This window comes from Pelophylax lessonae (genome assembly GCF_965119305.1).
Source record: "Pelophylax lessonae genome assembly, chromosome: 11".
Classification (NCBI taxonomy): domain Eukaryota; kingdom Metazoa; phylum Chordata; class Amphibia; order Anura; family Ranidae; genus Pelophylax; species Pelophylax lessonae.
The window spans coordinates 198,953,397-198,973,261 of record NC_138778.1 but is presented as its reverse complement, the minus strand read 5'-3'; the positions used below and the strand labels follow the sequence as shown (position 1 = coordinate 198,973,261).

The 19,865-nt window shown below is 43.1% G+C and overlaps 1 protein-coding gene across 1 annotated transcript in view; it reads right to left on the bottom strand.

Moving 5' to 3' along the window:
- The window catches only part of CDH4 (cadherin 4), a 1,089,940-nt gene that overhangs the window by 109,960 nt on the left and 960,115 nt on the right, over nt 1-19,865 (bottom strand). The window lies entirely within an intron of this gene.

Below are 19,865 nucleotides of genomic sequence, written 5' to 3'. Positions count from 1 at the left end.
TAGGAAACTTACCTGTCCAGGAATCCAGGTGTCCTTACCTGAGCTGATTTTTAAACTGGCTATTGGGTGCTGCTGCCGCCATATCCACTAAGGGTAACAGGCAGTGAAGCCTTGTGGCCTCACAGCCAGATCCCTACTGCTCATGAGGGAAGCACGCTGCGCTCTGTGAATGGGCCAGCTGCAGGAGAAGGAGGAGGGTGATCGAACTTCCAGCTCAGTTTGAACTCAACTGGAAGTGGGAGAGAGTGCCTGTTAAAACCAGGTACCCGCTACCCCCTCCAAAAGGTGGCAGCAGAGAGGAGGAGAAGGAGGAGGCAGACAAGCGGAGCTTCCCCTTTTGGGCGAAGCTCAACTTTAAAAATAGGAAAACAAATCAAGGACTAGTAATCTGCAATATATTATATTTTTGGGAATAGGGGGGAGGTAAAATGGCGCTGCCCAATATACTGGACAAATTAAATGAAAAACATCCAATGAACGTGCCAATTCAATCAATACATGATGTTGAAAACCACTAAAATTGTAAATAAAGTGACCAAGTGCTTAAGAAAAATTCATGTCCATAAACATAATAAGTAATATAAGTGAAAAGCAATATATAAGGTGCTTTAGTGTAAAGTCACTAAGTAAATAATCAATATAATCCATAAAAAAACACTTAAAAGTGACCCAATGCTAAAAATATATAAATAGATGTGTCTAGATACAATTAAAAATCAATTTGGTGCAAATTCCAGAGAAATCAATTACAAAAAGTGACTTAGTGCTAATGTGGCAGCAAAAAAAAAAAAAAAAAAAAAAAAAATATATATATATATATATATACATGGGAGTGTATGAATAAATCAGTCCGTTGCAAAGTCCAAAAAATCTAATCACATATAAAGGTGACTTTGTGCTGGTGAGAAGTCCATAAAGGTGCATGTGCAAAAATCCTAGTGACTCTCCAAGTGTGGCCGGTGTGATGGATCACTCATGCTCCCCTCACTCCCAGGACCGCACTTACCAGAGATTCTAACCCCCACAGGGGTAGTAAGCCTTAAGTATTTGGGGGAATTTGGCTCCTATGGACCTCTAGTGGTATCTCATAGATCCTACTGGTATCCTTAGAATCCCCTTATAACGTGGCCAGTATGCATCCAGGAATGTTCCGGGTATATAGGAGGAAAGAAGGGCTCGCATAGTGTAGTACCATTAAAATGCAATGAAATTTATTTGGTAATGTACTCATATACAGTGATGAATCACAGGCAATAAAAATACCATGCAAATCTGTGCGGTAGATGCTAGAGGAACTCTTCTGGAACGCGATGCATTCCAAGCGACTGGAAGTGCATTGCACGGAGACGGGAGTGACACGGTGATGGTCTACGCGTTTCGTCTAATTGACGTCATCAGGGCTAGTAGTATATTTTTGGTTTTGGACTTACATACAATTTAAATAATAATAACTTGAGATCTTGCCATGCATATCTTTGTTCAATCACTTTCTGTTAATGCAATGCACTCTCCCTGTTTCTCTTTTTCCCCCCCTATGTTGTCATCCAGCCACACTCTCTCCCAAAAGAAAATAAAAGCTGCTGTTCCAACCCTCTTTACTTAGCCATGATCCACTGTTATCCCCATCAGGGAATTTGCATCCCTAGAGTACATATAGACAGGAAGAGGACTCAAAGATGCTGCAGCAGATTAGCTTCTGCTTTAAATATCCAGTTAGGCAATTCACTTGTGAAGTGTGTGCTCTGAAAATGAGCACAACCCACAGGATTAGGATTATCACTGATGATTCACTTTCGTGGGGTAATTTAAATTGTCGCTAATTCCGCTTTAGCAACAAAAACATTACAAAGTGATAAATTTCAAATTTTTCTAGCATTTTGAAAATGGCATCAACTGGATTTCCCTGCTAAAGTCTAGGCTGGGGAGGTGAGAGCCTACACCTGCAGAACATTCTGAGTATTCCCGGTCCCCCTTGTAGTCCAGCTTTGTAATCACAAATCAGGTTTAAATCCCCTCTCTCCGGGTGAGACGGTTCAACACCTCTTCATTAATTGTATTAACAGTGAAGAAGCAAATGAAGGGACTTCAGGATGCCGGCACTTGATATGAGCCAGAGCGTGTTTGCCACTGTGCTCTTTAAAGGATTAATTTCACAAGCTGCAAATTACAGCTCCATTTCAAAACGAACTCAGTCCCGTAATTGGCTTTCTGTTCAAATCAGCCAGGCTAAAGATTTGAATTCTTCATATGCAGATGACTTTCAAGTATCGGGCCCCATCTGTGCCACACTCGCTGGCATTCATCTCTCGGGGGACAGTCAAGTGAGGCGGAAACGACTGGTCCAATGATAAAGGAAGAAAAGGCTAGGCGTACTCTTAAAGGGGTACTCAAGTCTAATTAAAAAATCGAATGCTAATCTGAATAGGGAAAGAGTAGAAATTGCTAATTGCATCCACACTTTTGTAAACTTTCCTGGCAGAGGGAGGAAATCATGTACAGTAGTTCATGTAGTACTGACAGTATCATGTACAATACATGCCTCTCTTTCCTGCATGCAAATCATAATTATATCTTACTATGTACTACTGTACATATAGAAGGAGAGTGGACTAAAGTACAGTGAACTACATTGAATAAAAGTTCTCTGATCTGCTGGGAGGAACGAGGGTCGTTGTTGCAAATTTTTTGGCCTTGTCCACGGTTAGAGCTCAGAAATTTATGGATTATCAGATCCCTATGGATCCTTCTTTCTTCTACATCTTTTGAACATCTCTGCTAGGACATACAGTATCTCACAAAAAGTGAGATGGTGTCAAGTGTGTGTGGCGGCAACCAGGTGAGGAGTACAAAGACAAGTGTGTCTTGCCTACAGTCAAGCATGGTGGTTGGAGTGTCATGGTCTGGGGCTGCATGTAGAGCAACAATTTATTTTTTCAGATACTCAGAGATTTCTTTGCCATGAGATGCCATGTTGAACTTCCAGTGACCAGTATGAGAGAGTGAGAGCGATAACACCAAAGTTAACACACCTGATCCCCAATCATACCTTAGACCTTCTAACACTAACGAATCACATGACACCGGGGAGTGAAAAAAGACTAATATGGCTCAATTTGGACATTTTTAGTTAGGGGTGTACTCACTTTTGTTGCCAGCGGTTTAGACATTAATGGCTGTGTTAGGTTATTTTTAGGGGACAGCAAATCAGATGGAAGACTTAGTACTTTCTTCTCAAAACTAACATGAACAATACTCCGAAACTTGGATCCATTGGAATATGTTTGTTTACTCGGATGAAGGCAAGGATCTTTTTGAAGCGGACGGTAGCAGACAATAAAATTGTCTTTGCTCTACTATTTCCGTCCTATTGTGCCAACATGCCTTCCCTCTCTTCCTCTTAGCTCACATCCTGTCCCTACCCCTCCCTCTTCTCCCTGCCCCCCCTTTTTTTGTCTCTTCTCCTCTATCCCTCACCCTAATGTAATCCTGTCTACTGCTTCTAATTCATTGTTACTATTTTAGCTATATTAAACAGTAAAATTTAAAATATTATTACAGTTAGGGCCATGTGCTGGAGGCGCTTAAAGTTACAGAGATCTATATATGCCCAACCTTATGACTACTGTTCTTTTCACTCTAGCAGCTGAGTATGTTCATATACAAATTCTTTACTTGCATGTTCTCATGTTCCTGCAGTTATCTTTTTAACCTTATTGCCATGGTGGAACTGATATCTTCTATACTGTATATGGTCGTGAAGCAAGTGTTTGTATGTTTCCTAATGTTGCTTTTCATTTGGTATGGTCCATAAAAAAAATAGTTCCCTGATCAATATTGTACTATATACCTCAGGATTCTCCATTCCAGCTACCTACCATAAAAAGTGCACACCCCTATCTGGCCAGCCTAAAGTGTCTCCTTAGTAAAAAAAAAACTTTTTCTATAATTCTGGATAGAGTTAGTAAGGGTTAGACCTCCTGTCATGTTTTTATTGCTATCTGTGTCCATATTGGAGAGACTGACCCTTCTATCTATCTTGGTGGCCATTGAAAATTAAAAGAAAGCAATGAGAAAACCAACTTTTTAAAGTTGTCCCTAGAATAAAAGGTAAGGGGACATTTCCCTATGGGAACGTGTCTTTTGGGGACAACTGTCTAAAAGGGAAATCCATTAACTTTGGGAAATTTCCTCTAACTTTCTGTTCCATCTATAAAACAGGGAATATAAGATTCCCTGGTGGACCAAAGACAGCAAAAATTAACCTGGCAGAGGGTTGAACTCTGCTATATCAAAAGCATTTTTTATATATATATATATATATATATATATATATATATATATTTATATATTTTTATTATATATATAATATTATATAATTATATAAATTATATTATATAATTTTTATTATAATATATATATATATTTATATATTTATATTATTTTATATAGCAAAAACATTTTTTTACTGCATATATGCTTTATAGCTAGTTTTGGCTACACATACACTGCCCAATCAGTGGACACCAGTTTTATGCTTTTACTAACTTGTTAAAAATTACATCATCCTAAAAGTGGCTTAACTTCTGGACTGATAAAAGTAACAACTAACATATAGACTTCTCTTAAATGGAAAGTGTAGTGGGTTTGGGAAATTTTATTCTGATTTTAGGTTACTGGTTTATAAATTGATCTTTATAATTGATTGTTTTTATTATTCTAGAAAAAAATAGTTAATACTGAGGGCTTCCGTACCTAAGGCTATGTTCACATTTAGGCGTTGCTATTTTTACAGGAATTTTACAGGCGTTTTTTGCAGCTTTTTTAGGTAGATAAGTGACCAATGGAAAAAAATAAAAACTTTTCTGCTTCTGCTCACATTTGCAATTACATTGCAAGTCCATTTCCATGTGTCGTCTCATGTGAATTGCAAATGTGAGCAGAAGCAGAAAAATCAGAGGCACCTTAAAGAGACCTGGAGGATCGAGTCTTCCCAAGGGAGCGACCCCGGACCACAGAGAACTACAAGGCCCAGCAGTCACCCCAAGGCTTAGGAAGCCACCAAGCTTTAGAGGTCTTTTTACCATAAGGTATTTAAGACCCACTACCTCTGGTGAGTGCAAACCCCCATTATTCCAAGTCACGCCCAATTACCAGCAGTTGGACTACTGGAGGACCCAGGACTAAGCACTTGCACTTTTCCCTACCTGGCACTAAATATTCTCATTTATGCACTAAGTCACTCATGAACTGTTTATTTGGACATTTTTTGGCACTAATCTTGGCACTAATTCTGCACTTTATGTTATTTATATATTTAAGATTGATGCATATTGTGATTCATTTATATTTATTGTGAATATCACTGGTTCACTACCACTTAGCTGTGTAACTTACAAAACAAGACTATTTAATTTTAATTTTAACTATTTATACAACAATTTTTACCACATGATTGCCATTTTTTATTATCCTGGACACGAACAAGTATTTGCTCACCCCTGAATAATACTAGAAAGCGCTATATTAATCCCACTACTTGGGGTTTTTAAATTTTCAGCTTACAGGTTTTATTGTCAAAGTTTAACCACTTCAGCCCTGGAAGGGTTTACCCCCTTCCTGAACAGGCCCTATTTTGCGATTTGGCACTGCGTTACTTTAACGGACAATTGCGCAGTCGTGCGACACTGTACCCAAACTAAATTTACGTCCTTTTTTTCCCACAAAGAGCTTTCTTTTGGTGGTAGTTGATCATCTGCGTGATCTTTATTTTTTGTGCTATAAACAAAAAAAGAGCGACAATTGTGAAAAACAATATTTTTCACATGCTGCTATAGGACATTCAAAAAAAAAAAATCTTTAAAAATCAAAATTTTTTTAACATTTTAGGCCAATTTGTTTTCTGCTAAAAAAAATTGCAATAAGCGTATTTGATTGGTTTGCACAAAAATGATTACGTCTACTAACTACGGGAAAGATTTATGTCATTTTTATTGTTTTTTTTTTTTTTTTACTAGCAATGGCGGCGATCTGTGATTTTTTGCTGGACTGCAACATTGCGACGGACAGATTGGACCCCTAACTGACATTTTTGACACTTTTGGGGGTAACAGTGACATTACTACAGTAACCAGTGCTAAAAATATGCACTGTTACTGTAATAATGCCATTGGCAGGGAAGGGGTTAACCCTGTGGGTGATCAAAGGGGTTAATGTATGCCTATATGCTTACTAACTGTGTGTGTGGGGAGGTTCTGTGACAGGTACAGACAGATCGCAGTTTCAGCTTAGCTGAAACCGATGATCTGTCCCTGCCTGTCTCACAGAAGATCCGCCTGCTTTGTTTACATAAGCAGGCGGGTCTTCTCTCAGTTTCCTGGATGATCGGGGGAGGAAGGCGGCAATCGCCGCCTCTCCTCCTGTGGCCCGCCTCCCGCTGTGTGCGTGTGCGCCGCCGGAATCACATGCACTCCAGTGACGTAGTACTACGTGACTGGATGTAGGGGAGCCGCACTGCCGCAGTAATATTATTGTGGGCGGTCTGCAAGCTGTTAATTGAATAACCTGAAGTTAGAAGCTGATTGGCTAACTTGCACAGCTGCACCAGATTTTGCACTCTCCAGTTTTAGTAAATCAACCCCTTAGAATCTGGTCACAATCCTGCAAATCATTTTGTCCTGCAAATGTAGTCTGCACCTATTTATGTATTTACTGAATGTGTCAGAATCATATGAATGTGGAAAAAGCAGGCTCTGTAAGTAATGAAGTTTAGAGACGATTGCCATCATTTTACTTTTTTTACTTCTTAACCGCCTTAGCGGTAATCCCGAGCGTGACTCGGGGTTGATTTTTCATTGCAGGAACGGTAACCCCGAGTCACGCTCGGGGTGGATTGCAGAGAGCGCAGCGGAGCTTCTCTTACCTTATCCTGGCGATCCAGCGATGATCTCTCATTGCTGCGACCGCCAGCCGAGAGTCCCGCCGCTCCTCCGTCCCTCCGTCGGTACGATCACTTCCTAGTTCCGTTCCCTGCAGCAGCAATGCTGCATGGGAGCGGAACTAGGGAGGGAAATTCAAAAAAAAAAAAAAAAACGTTACACAAAACACACTTTATATTATATTATATATATATATATGCATATATATATATATATATATATATATATATATATATATATATATATATATATATATATATATATATATGCATGCATATATATATATATATATATATATATATATATATATATATATATATATATATATATATATATATATAATATGCACACACACATATATATATATATATATATATATATATATATATATATAAAATTATATTATTGATTCAATTATAATTCATGCGTTATATATTATATATATATATGTGTGTGTATATATATATATATATATATATATACACACACACATATCTGTATATAATATATAATGCATGAATTATAATCTAATCAATAATATAATTTTATTATATATATTATATATTAAATAATAAAATAATATTATTGATTTGATTATAATTCATGCGTTTGTGTTTCAAATTTATCACATCTGGGATGTCTACTAGAGTCTTGTTTTGGTCAGGTTTAAGTCAGTAATTACTAAGAATTGTAGGCCTATAATACATAACGCCAAATTTCCATGAAAAGAATTGTACCGCTTTTGGTATGTAATTCCAGACATAATCATACCGCCAGGGAGGTTAAGACTTTCATGAAATATGTAACTGTATTTGTAATACATAAAACATTTTGATGAGTCCTTATCACTGTTCCCCTATTGTATGTGTGCCACTCTCGGAGTATTCTTTGTTGTACTGTATTTTCTTTCCTTATTATCTCCTCTCTCTTTTATTCTTCTTCTATTAAGCTACTAGATCAATCCTGAATAAAGTCGGAAGAAACCCCGTGCTATGTTATTTGTTCTTTTTAAAGAGTAATTCTAGACAGCATGTGAAACCAAGCAGTAAGCAATTGGAACTCATTTCAGACAGATGGCTAGAAGCAGCTAGACAGCAGCATTCAAATGCGACTAAACTGCATCTTAACGCAGCAGCACTCTATGATATGCCTGCATACAATGTGGATAATTAGCTGTGTCCATAACCGCTGGCCCTGGGTGCAAATTGTCAGTGTCCGGGGCCAGTCATGAGCCCTATTTGTATTTAACCAATGGTGAACTTCAGCAGCAGCATCCACCATTGATTTGCATAGGGTACAAATCTGGCCCCACGGCAGCTAGCCTGACTGTTTGCACACGAGTGCATATGGCTAGTTTCTCCACCTGCAAGAATTGCAGCACTTACTGTATTCCAGCAAATTGCAGCTGCACTACAATGGAAAGCTCAGTTTACTTTAATCTGAGTTCTGGAAAATCCACTGCAGTAAATCCACTCTGATCCCAAGACGCCAGCCTAACAATGCTCCAGTGGTGGTGCATCTCTGATGTTCTTGCCACTCCCCCCCCCCCCCCTCCTAGTTTCCCCTCCCCTGATTAGCTGTGTCCATAACCACTGGCCATGGATGCAAATAGTCAGTGTCCGGGGCCAGTCATAAGCCCTATTTGTATGTAACCATTGGTGAACTTCAGCAGCAGCATCGACCATTGATTTGCATAGGGTACAAATCTGGCTCCACGGCAGCTAGCATGACTGTTTGGCTAGTTTCTCCACCTGCAAGAATCGCAACACTTACTGTATTCCAGCAAATTGCAGCTGCACTACAATGGAAAGCTCAATTTACTTTAATCTGAGTTCTGAAATATCCACTGCAGTAAACAGATCACCTCAAGGAGTCCTTAGGAGTGAACTTCTGGTCTCTGAAGCCTGTGCTGTGGAACTTTCTCTATCTTTCAGTTTCCTGGAACACACATCACTTTTCTAGGACAGTCTGAAATCTGACTGGTGGCACTGAGAAACTTTTGAATACCAACATTTTTTTAGTTCAGGTTTACTGTACATGCAAGATTGCATGGATGATGATCCAGGATCACAAGCATGGGTGCTCCAAGATTACTAGGTTTTGTTCACAGACAAAAGAAAATGGGGTAATGCTTCTAATAAGGCAATATTTGGTATCCATGGCTAGACTTCACCTGCTCCTCGTCTTACAAAAGTGTACTGACCCCCCAACTCACCTTCTGTTGTGGACTAAAGCCCCGTACACACGTACCGAATGTCAGCCGAACGATCGGCCGTCTTTTGTCCGGTGCTGTCCTGTCGGTTGAAAAGTGCTAAAGACTGCACACGAATTTTGTCGGCCAACAACAGCCGACTGCAGAAGTGATGTCATGTGATGGTTAACTTTCCGTGTGTTTTTTCTTCTCTGAGCATGCCCAGTCTTGCTCATCTGCTGTTTGTCGGCCGAAATCTGTACTGACTGGCGAACAATCGGCCGTTCTGGTGTTGGCCAACAAAAATTTTAATGCCTGCACACCAGATTCTGTTTGGCCGAAAAGTCGCAGTCGGTTGTCGGAAGCATCATACTAACAAGCCGACAATCGGCCGATCGGTCGGTGGCTGAATATTTACGGCCGACAATCGCTACGTGTGTACGGGCCTTAAGGGAAGCAAGCTTAAGACCACAGCCTGTAGGAGAATCCATGGATGAGAGACATTGGAACAATCCACTCTGACCCCAGACCCTAGCCTAACAATGCCCCAGAGGTGATGCATCTCTAATGTTCTTGCCACTTTCCCCCCACCCCCCCCCCCCTCCTAGTTTCCCCTCCCCTGATTATTCCCCTTTCCTATCATCCCCTGAAATCGTGTTCCCTCCTGGCTTTGGTCCTCTTTGTTTATCCCCTGTTGACCCGTTGAGTTTTAATTTGGAAAAATAGAAATTAGAGACCAAGGAAAGCAAGCTTAAGACCACAGGCTGTAGGAGAATCCATGGATGAGAGGCTCAAGAAATTGGAACAATCCACTCTGACCCCAAGACCCCAGCCTAACAATGCTCCAAAGGTGGTGCATCTCTGATGTTCTTGCCACTTGCCCCCCTCCCCCCCCTAGTTTCCCCTCCCCTGATTATTCCCCTTTCCTATCATCCCCTGAAATCTTGTCCCCCTCCCAGCTTTGGCCCTCTTTGTTTATTCCTTGTTGACACATTGAGTTTTAATTTGGAAAGAGAAATTGGAGACTAAGGAAAGCAAGCTTAAGACCACAGCCTGTAGGAGAATCCATGGATGAGAGGCTCAAGACATTGGAACAATCCACTCTGATCCCAAGACCCCAGCCTAACAATGCTCCAGAGGTGGTGCATCTCTGATGTTCTTGCCACTTACCCCCCCCCCACTCCTAGTTTCCCCTCCCCTGATTATTCCCCTTTCCTATCATCCCCTGAAATCTTGTCCCCTCCTGGCTTTGGTCCTCTTTGTTTATCCCCTGTTGACCCATTGAGTTTTAATTTGGAAAAAGAGAAATTGGAGACTGTATGAAAAGACCCCATGACCCCATGAAAGCACATATCTCAGGCGTGATCCTACAGTGCAGACTGAACGGGATACTCAGTTTTGGGCACATAATATATAAGTGATATGTTCAAGATTTCATACATGAACAGTTTTTCCTTTGCAATCTGTTACCACCTTCATATGATACCACCAAACAAATGAGCTTTAGCTCTACCCCCTGGCTGTTATCATCATGCAATAGGTGTCGGTCTGCCAGCTGGTCCCCTGTCAGCCCCAACCACTTGATACTCCATAATGTCAACGCTGGAGTCCATACATATTCTGCAGAGTTTATTTATTAAAAATCAAGTGGTCTAGCACAGTGGTCCTCAACTCCGGTCCTCAGGGCCCACTAACAAACCAGATTTTAAGTATTACCTTGGGGAGATGCAGACTAGAGTACTGCAATCACTGAGCAGCAAATTATATCACCTGGGATGTATTTCAGTTATCTTGCAAATCTGGCCTGTTAGTGGGCCCTGTAGGCCAGGGTTGAGGACCACTGATCTAGTATATAGAAAAAACTAAGGTGTTTCAGTTTACAAAGCCTTACTATTAGTAGGATCAATTGAGTTTTAGTAAATAAACTCTGTGGATTATGTATGCACTGCAGCTTTGACTTTTTCAAGCACCTTGATATGATGAACATTAGGTCTGTAGGCTGTGCTTTCTGTGTGTACTGTATCTCATGGCTGAATTTTACATTTTGACTGATGCGTGTCTTTAATTAAAATGTAATTAAAATAAAAGCTTAAAAAATTATAATATAATAAAATATAATATAATAATACAATACAATGCAATATAATGCTAGTATAATACAAGTACTAATAGTACTAGTATAAAACAATTACTTGCAGGGAAAATATCTTTGGAGGCATCGTATTTTTATTTTTTTAATTTGCCAGAATGATCATTATTATGGTAAAAGCGTAGACCAAATAGGAAGGCCACAAAACTTATCAGGTTGCCCACTGCTGCTCTAAGCCCTACCATTAAATTTTAATTGTTAGAGATCTATTTACACCAAGTCCTCAAAGGGAATGGAGCAATGGAAATGATTAATTAATTAATCAATTCATTAGCTTGTGAGCTGACACTTGAGCATTCTGCAGCCAGCTTCTCAATGAAAATTCTGCATTTTGTCTCTTAGCTGCGGTCCCCAGCTGAATCATGTGACAGACACAGGGCACTACTGATCAAGCCAGCCCAGTCAGTTGGCAGAATAGCTCCATAAACTCCGAGCCGGCTCCTTAAACCAGCGATATTCCCAGAGGGAGCCGCTTCAAAGCTCCTACACATTATTTAGTGCGGTGGAAGAAAGAAAAAAGCACAAAGCTCTTATTAAGCATATTCAAGCAAGCAATAGAGTTTCAAAGGAACAACAAGCTTTAGAAGTCGCGTACAGGGCAGGAGACTACGGAACATCCTGGAAAACCAGAGGGACCTTCTGGCTTTTGTCTTGTGCAAACATATATGAAACCACCATTATTCTTGTCTGTTTTGAGGTTCCTCTGTATATGATCAGCCTCCTGCAGAGAGGCTGTACGGACTAAAGTTAGCTGCAGCTATGCTACTTTTCTGGCTCAACGATTTAAAACGCAGCCTCACCCAAGTGATATTTCATAGTCAGGTTTATTGCAGGGTTCAAGCTCTGTGGCAGTCTTCATGGCTGTCCGGGGTCACAAACAGGAGATCTCGTTCCATTAATTTATGGTATGGCAGAGCTTGGCTTTTCAGCAGAGCTACCGTTCAGTCTAGTCTTAATTAGTCCTGCATGAATTCCCTTGTAGCATCCACTTTAAAGCGGATCTTCACTGCATCTGAGCACGACAAACCAAAAACACTATTTAATTCATTTGTAATATTTAAAGCGAACTCCTCTATCCCTTCATATCTCCATGCTTTATTTTGTTGAGATATCAGTTTGAAAAACACACCCTAGCCTTTCTGGCCATGGCCATCTTGAGTAAGGGCAAATGATACATATCACCATCTGCCCTTAGCTCAAGCTCATTCATGCAGGACAGTGTACTTAGCTGAGAAAACCCGTCCTCCTCTCCTCCCCTCCTGAGGACCCCTGGGTTACTTGAAAATTACCCCATCGTTGCCCCTCCCCAAGACTACTGGGATGTATGACATAATTTGCCTAGGCAAGAAACCAGAAAGTAATTGAAGGAATGTAAGAAAAATGTTAAAATAAGTAAACATGATAGACTTTCCCATCTATTTAATAATGCTAGCAGCATGAGGAGTAAAAATAATCAATGTTGATCTGGAGAGTGAAGTTCCACTTTAAGGACTCAATTCATTAAGGGCTCTTTCACACGGGCGATCCGATCAGATCCGCCTGTCAATTTTTTAGGCGGATCTGATCGGATCCTCCATGCAGCTCCATGGGGCAGCGGGTGTCAGCGGAGACACCTCCGCTGACACCCGCTGCCATCCGTATCCGATCCTGTCCGTGAAATCTGGACGGATGGAAACCCTATTTTTCCATCCGTTCAGTGATCGGATCGGATCGGATGAGAGCAGACAGGCGGTCCGCTCTCATCCGATCCCCCATAGAGGGCAGCGGGGGCTGAGACACCTCCCTCTCCGCTCTGCAAGCGGAGACGGAGCGGTCATCCGCCGGCTCAGCGGGGATCGCGGATCGATCCCCGCTGAGCAACACGGATCCGCCTACGAAGGTGGACCGTGTGAAAGAGGCCTAAGAGTTAAATACCGCATGAATTTTTGAGGTGAAAAAACGCATGTTGTATGTATTTCATAAACCTGCAATTCACAAAAAAACACATTTTAATTGCCCCAAGAGTTACATTTTTCATTTTGTGGTACCTAACGTATGTTTTTGCACATAAATATTAATGCAGTCTGAACCTCTGGCTGCAGCCTGAAGTGAACATTTAGCAGTGGTACACCTACCAATGCTATGTGACGGTTCCGCTTAGGGCTACAGGCTGTTAAGGGGCTGGCACTCGCTGGTATCCTAGCAATCATTACTCACCCCCACTGGCAGCAAAATGTAAACAAAGGAGTAGACAGTAAAAAAATAAATAAATAAAATAATGCGTGATGTTCCACTTCCCAATACATAGTAGGCCCTTCAGGTATGGTATGGATTTTGGGGGACCTTAAACCAAAATTAAAAAAAAAATAGTGTAAGGCTTCCCTCCCCAAAATTCATACCTGACCCTTATACGAGCATGCAACCAGACAGGCAAGGAAACTGGGGGATGAGCGTGCAGCCCCCCCCCCCACCCGAACCATAAAAGGCCACATGCTCCCCTGGCAAAGCACCTTGTCCCCATGTTGATGAGATCAAGGGCCTCTTCCCAACAACCCTGGCCTGGTGGTTGTGGGGGATGATTTATCGGAATCTGTAAGCAAGGGCCCCCAGATCCCAGCTCCCCCATAAAAATGAGTGTTGGAGTCAATGGGTGGCCCCGCCCATTGTGATGTCCTTAACCTTGCCCTGGTCAATGACATCAGCAGGTGGCCCCACACCCTGTGAGATCATTGACCTTGCCCCCTCGATTAATTTAGGGACTCGGAGAAGCAGTGTGTCAGTTGCCGGGAGCCAAGCGTTGGGAGCGGCAAGTTTTTGTGTGCTGTTTTTATTTACACTAGTCATTTTTTTTGTGAATGACTAGGAGCACTATGTATCCCATACGCATTCAAATGGGGGTGACAGCATGGAAGTGCCCCCCTTTTCAAGAGGGCTTCCAGATCACAAAAAAAAATCATCCCCTCTGGAACCCCACAACCACTGGGCCAAGGTTGTTGGGAAGAGGCAATTATCCTCATCAACATGGGGACAAGGTGCCTTGCCAGAGAACACTCCTGGCAAAGAACCCCCCCAATGTTGAGGGCATTTGGCCTGGTTATTGTTCAGAAGGCAGGGGGCCCGCCCATCCTCCCCTTTCCTGGCCTGCTGGGCTGCATGTTGGATAAGGGCCTGGTATGGATTGTGGCGGGGATCTCAAAACATTTTTTCTATTTTTTTATTTTTGGGGAGGCCCTTACAAAATTCATACCAGACCCAATGGGTTTGGTACGGATTGGGAGGGGAAACTGCATGGAATTTTTTTTTTTGTCAGGGAATTACTGTTCACAGCAGATATGTCACTGGTTGTTAAGGATGCGGCGGGTGCCAGCTCCTTAACAACCAGCTATTTAATGGTTGTTAAAGATGCTGGTGGGTGCTTGCTCCTTAACAACCAGTATTCATTAAAAAGTGTGTTGCTAGACCACAACTTATTTAACAAATGCTTTTGTTTACTTTTTTTTTTTTTTTTTTTTTTTTTTTTTTTAGTGAAGTGAGTTTAACTAGGTTTATATACACTGCTCAAAAGAATTAAAGGAACACTTTGAAAACACATCAGATCTCAATGGGGAAAAAATCTCATGCTGGATATCTATGCTGATATGGACTGGGTAATGTGTTAGAAATTAAAGAATGCCACATCGTTTGATGAAAATGAAAATTATCATCCTACAGAGGGTTGAATTGAAAGACACCCCGAAAATCAAAGTGAAAATATTATGCAGCAGGCTAGTCCATTTTGCTGAAATTTCATTACAGCAACTCAAAATGGTACTCAGTAGTTTGTATGGCCCCTCACGTGCTTGTATGTATGGCTGACAATGTTGGGGCATACTCCTAATGAGAAGACAGAGGGTGTCCTGGGGTATTTCTTCCTAGATCTGGACCAGGGCATCACTGAGCTCCCGAACAGACCGAGGTGCATCTTGGTGGCATCGGATGGACCAAAACATAATGTCCCAGAGGTGTTCTATTGAATTTAGGTCAGGCGAGCGTGGGGGCCATTTAATGGTATCAATTCCTTCATTCTCCAGGAACTGGCTGCATACTCTCGCCACATAAGGCTGGGCATTGTTGTGCACCAGGAGGAACCCAGGACCCACTGCACCTGCATAGGGTTTGACAATGGGTCCAAGGATTTCCTCCTGATTCCTAATGGCAGTCAGGGTACCACAGTCTAGCCTGTAGAGGTCTGTGCATCCCTCCATGGATATGCCTCCCCAGACCATCACTGACCCACCACCAAACCGGTCATGCTAAACAATGTTACAGGCAGCCTAATGTTCTCGATGGCTTCTCCAGACCCTTTCTCATCTGTCACATGTCCTCAGGGTGAACCTGCTCTCATCTGTGGAAAGCACAGGGTGCCAGTGGCAGTCCTGCCAATTCCAGTGGCGGCTGGTGAAGTTTTAAGATGGGGGGGCGCAAGACCCCGCCCTTCTATTTTGGCCCCTCCCATTTCTCAGAAGCCACACCCCTTATAGACCCCACCCATTTTGTCCCCTGTATTTTGCTTGCGTGAACCAATTCTCCCAATATATCACATATTAAGGGCTCCATCAGTACTAGTATATCCCATAATAGGGAGCAGGGGCCCTATTATGGGATACACTGACAGAGTGGCACAAACCCCACAGTACAGGCCCCTTGTACAAACCCCACAGTACAGACCCCCTAGCACAGACCACACAGTACATGCCCCCTTTCAATGCAGTGACCAGCGTACATGCCCCCTTTCAATGTAGTGACCAGCGTACATGCCCCCTTTCAATGTAGTGACCAGCGTACATGCCCCCTTTCAATGCAGTGACCAGCGTGCATGCCCCCTTTCAATGCAGTGACCAGCGTACATGCCCCCTTTCAATGCAGTGACCAGCGTACATGCCCCCTTTCAATGTAGTGACCAGCGTACATGCCCCCTTTCAATGTAGTGACCAGCGTACAGGCCCCCTTTCAATGCAGTGACCAGCGTACATGCCCCCTTTCAATGTAGTGACCAGCGTACAGGCCCCCTTTCAATGTAGTGACCAGTATACATGCCCCCTTTCAATGTAGTGACCAGCGTACATGCCCCCTTTCAATGCAGTGACCAGCGTACATGCCCCCTTTCAATGCAGTGACCAGCGTACATGCCCCCTTTCAATGCAGTGACCAGCGTACATGCCCCCTTTCAATGTAGTGACCAGCGTACATGCCCCCTTTCAATGTAGTGACCAGCGTACATGCCCCCTTTCAATGTAGTGACCAGCGTACAGGCCCCCTTTCAATGCAGTGACCAGCGTACATGCCCCCTTTCAATGTAGTGACCAGCGTACATGCCCCCTTTCAATGTAGTGACCAGCGTACAGGCCCCCTTTCAATGTAGTGACCAGTATACATGCCCCCTTTCAATGTAGTGACCAGCGTACATGCCCCCTTTCAATGCAGTGACCAGCGTACATGCCCCCTTTCAATGTAGTGACCAGCGTACATGCCCCCTTTCAATGTAGTGACCAGCGTACATGCCCCCTTTCAATGTAGTGACCAGCGTACATGCCCCCTTTCAATGTAGTGACCAGCGTACATGCCCCCTTTCAATGCAGTGACCAGCGTACATGCCCCCTTTCAATGTAGTGACCAGCGTACATGCCCCCTTTCAATGCAGTGACCAGCGTACATGCCCCCTTTCAATGCAGTGACCAGCGTACATGCCCCCTTTCAATGCAGTGACCAGCGTACATGCCCCCTTTCAATGTAGTGACCAGCATACATGCCCCCTGCAGAGGTATGGCAGTGGGAGAGATGGGATCAGGCAAAGGGATGGCGGTGGGAGGGATGGTCATGGGATGAGGCAGAGCAGAGGGGGATGGCGGTGGAAAGGCTGGATGGATGGTCATGGCCCATGATGACCATCCATCCAGCCTTTCCCACCGCCATCCCCCTCTGCTCTGCCTCATCCCATGACCATCCATCCATCCAGCCTTTCCACCGCCATCCCCCTCTGCTCTGCCTCATCCCATGACCATCCATCCATCCAGCCTTTCCACCGCCATCCCCCTCTGCTCTGCCTCATCCCATGACTCATGGGATGAGGCAGAGCAGAGGGGGATGGCGGTGGAAAAGCTGGATTGATGGTCATGGAGGACTGACAGGACAGGAGGACCACGAGGACTCACCGGTGGTGATGTCTTCTTCCAGCAGATGACCTCCGGTGGTCTGGTCTCCTCTCCGGTGCCGCCGTCACTCCCGTCCGGTGTCCACCCGACTCCATCGCCCGCGGTCCGGTCCACTGCTGCGAGTGACGTCAGCGGGGTCAGCGTTGGATGTCCTGGATGCTGTGATTGGTCCAGGCTGGAGGCTGGACCAATCACAGCCAGGAATCCACGAAGTGGGGGTTTCCAAGGAATCTGCCTTGCGCCCAGGTTACGCCCCCCACGCCCCCCAGAAGGCAGCCAATCGGCGCCTCTTCTGGGTGGTAACCCCACCCCCCCACCCCCTCCACATCGGCTGGCGGCGGCGGCGGCGAACGCAATTTTTTTTTTTTTTCAAACTTTATTGCTCGTTTTGCAATCTTTTTTTTTTTTTTTATCTTTTTTTTTTTTCTTCCTTTTTTCAGGGGGGGCGGCGCCCTGGCGCCCCCTATGCACCGGCCGCCACTGGCCAATTCTAGTGTTCAATAGCAAATGCCAATCGAGCTCCATGGTGCAGGGCAATGAGCACAGGGCCCACTATAGGACGTCGGACCCTCAGGTCACCCTCATGAAGTCTGTTTATGATTGTTTGGTCAGAAACATTGACACCAGTGGCCTGCTGGATGTCATTTTGTAGGGCTCTGGCAGTGCTCATCCTATTCCTCCTTGCACAAAGGAGCAGATACCGGTCCTGCTGATGGGTTAGGAACCTTCTACGGCCCTGTCCAGCTCTCCTAGAATAATTGTCTATCTCCTGGAATCTCCTCCATGAGACTGGATGGGAGACACAGCAAACCTTCTGGTAATGGCAGGTATTGATGTGCCACCCTGGAGGAGTTGGACTGCCTGTGCAACCTCTATAGACTCCAGGTATCGCCTCATGCTACCAGTAGTGACACTGACCCTAGCCAAATGCAACACTAGTGGAAACACTGTCAGAAAAGATGAGTAGGGAAACAAAATTCAGTGGCCTCCATCTGTAAAACCATTCCTGTTTTTGAGGTTGTCTCATTGTTGCCCATCTAGTGCACCTGTTGTTAATTTAATTAACACCAAAGCAGTTGAAACTGATTAATAACCCCCTTCGGTACTTAACTGACCAGATCAATATCCCAGGAGTTTAACTGACTTGATGCTGTACTCTGATTAAAAAGTGTTCCTTTAATTTTTCTGAGCAGTGTAGTATTTACCGAACGTTTTAATATTGCATTTGATATTTGGATATATGACCCAAAAATCACATGCGGTTTCAGCTGTTGGGTGGAGCTGATATTTATTGCCAGTCTTACAAGAAACCAACTTGCTGTAGGGCTGCATGGGAGGGATTGTAAACAGAGTCCTTGACTTATTATGATATAGAATGTATCAGGCCCGTTGGATCACAGGCTCCCTATAAGGCCAATTTCAATGGAGCAAACATAAAAAAACCACACACAACCATTCTTAAAAAGCTGACTGGCTAGCTAACCTTATCCAATCATTATGGTTTCTCCTAAGACAAGCTGATGCTGGGAATGTATGTGCTCACCCCTCTTCTTCTATGTTGCCCTCTACTGAACCTCTGAATCCATGACCGGTTCATGTTTTTTTTTATACCATCAATTAGATAAGGCCACAGCTTGATGTTGCCTTACCTACTTTCCTTCCTGAAGAATGAAGATACACTATAACCAGCAACTTTAACCTCCTTGGCGGTATTCCCGAGTGTGGCTCGAGGTGGAATTTCAGTGCCATTAGCGTTAACCCAGAGCCACACTCGGGGTACCGCCAGGGAGCATCACTGGATCCTGGAAGAGGTTACTTACCTTGTCCCCGGGATCCCACGATGTATTCCTGCAGCATATGGCGGCCGGATCTTCCGCCTGATGGTCTGTGCCCCGCCTTCCGTTTCCTGCGAGCATCACGTCGCAGGGGGGTGGAACCGGCGGCAAATTTGTAAAGTAAAACACACAAGCACACTGATATTTTGTAATCCTATTGGATTACATTACTAAATAAAATAAATTGACATTAGTTTGCCCCCCAGTGCCCTTGCCTGCAGTTTTACTGTACTATATATGTCTGTATATCTATTTATATCTATATATATATATAATATATATATATATATATACACGTGTGTGTATATATATATAGATATATATATATATCTTTATATATATATGCACGTGTATGTATTATATATATATATAGATCTATACACGTGTGTGTGTGTATATATATATATATATATATATACACGTATTTATTATATTTTCATTTATGATCTTGTGTTTCAAACTTTATCATACCCGAGATGTTATAAAGAAGTACGCACAGTAAAAAAAATCATATGTAAATAGTTGGTTTGGGCTGCTCGTCCTTAAGAATTACATGCAAAATAATGGTACCGCTTTCAGCACCTG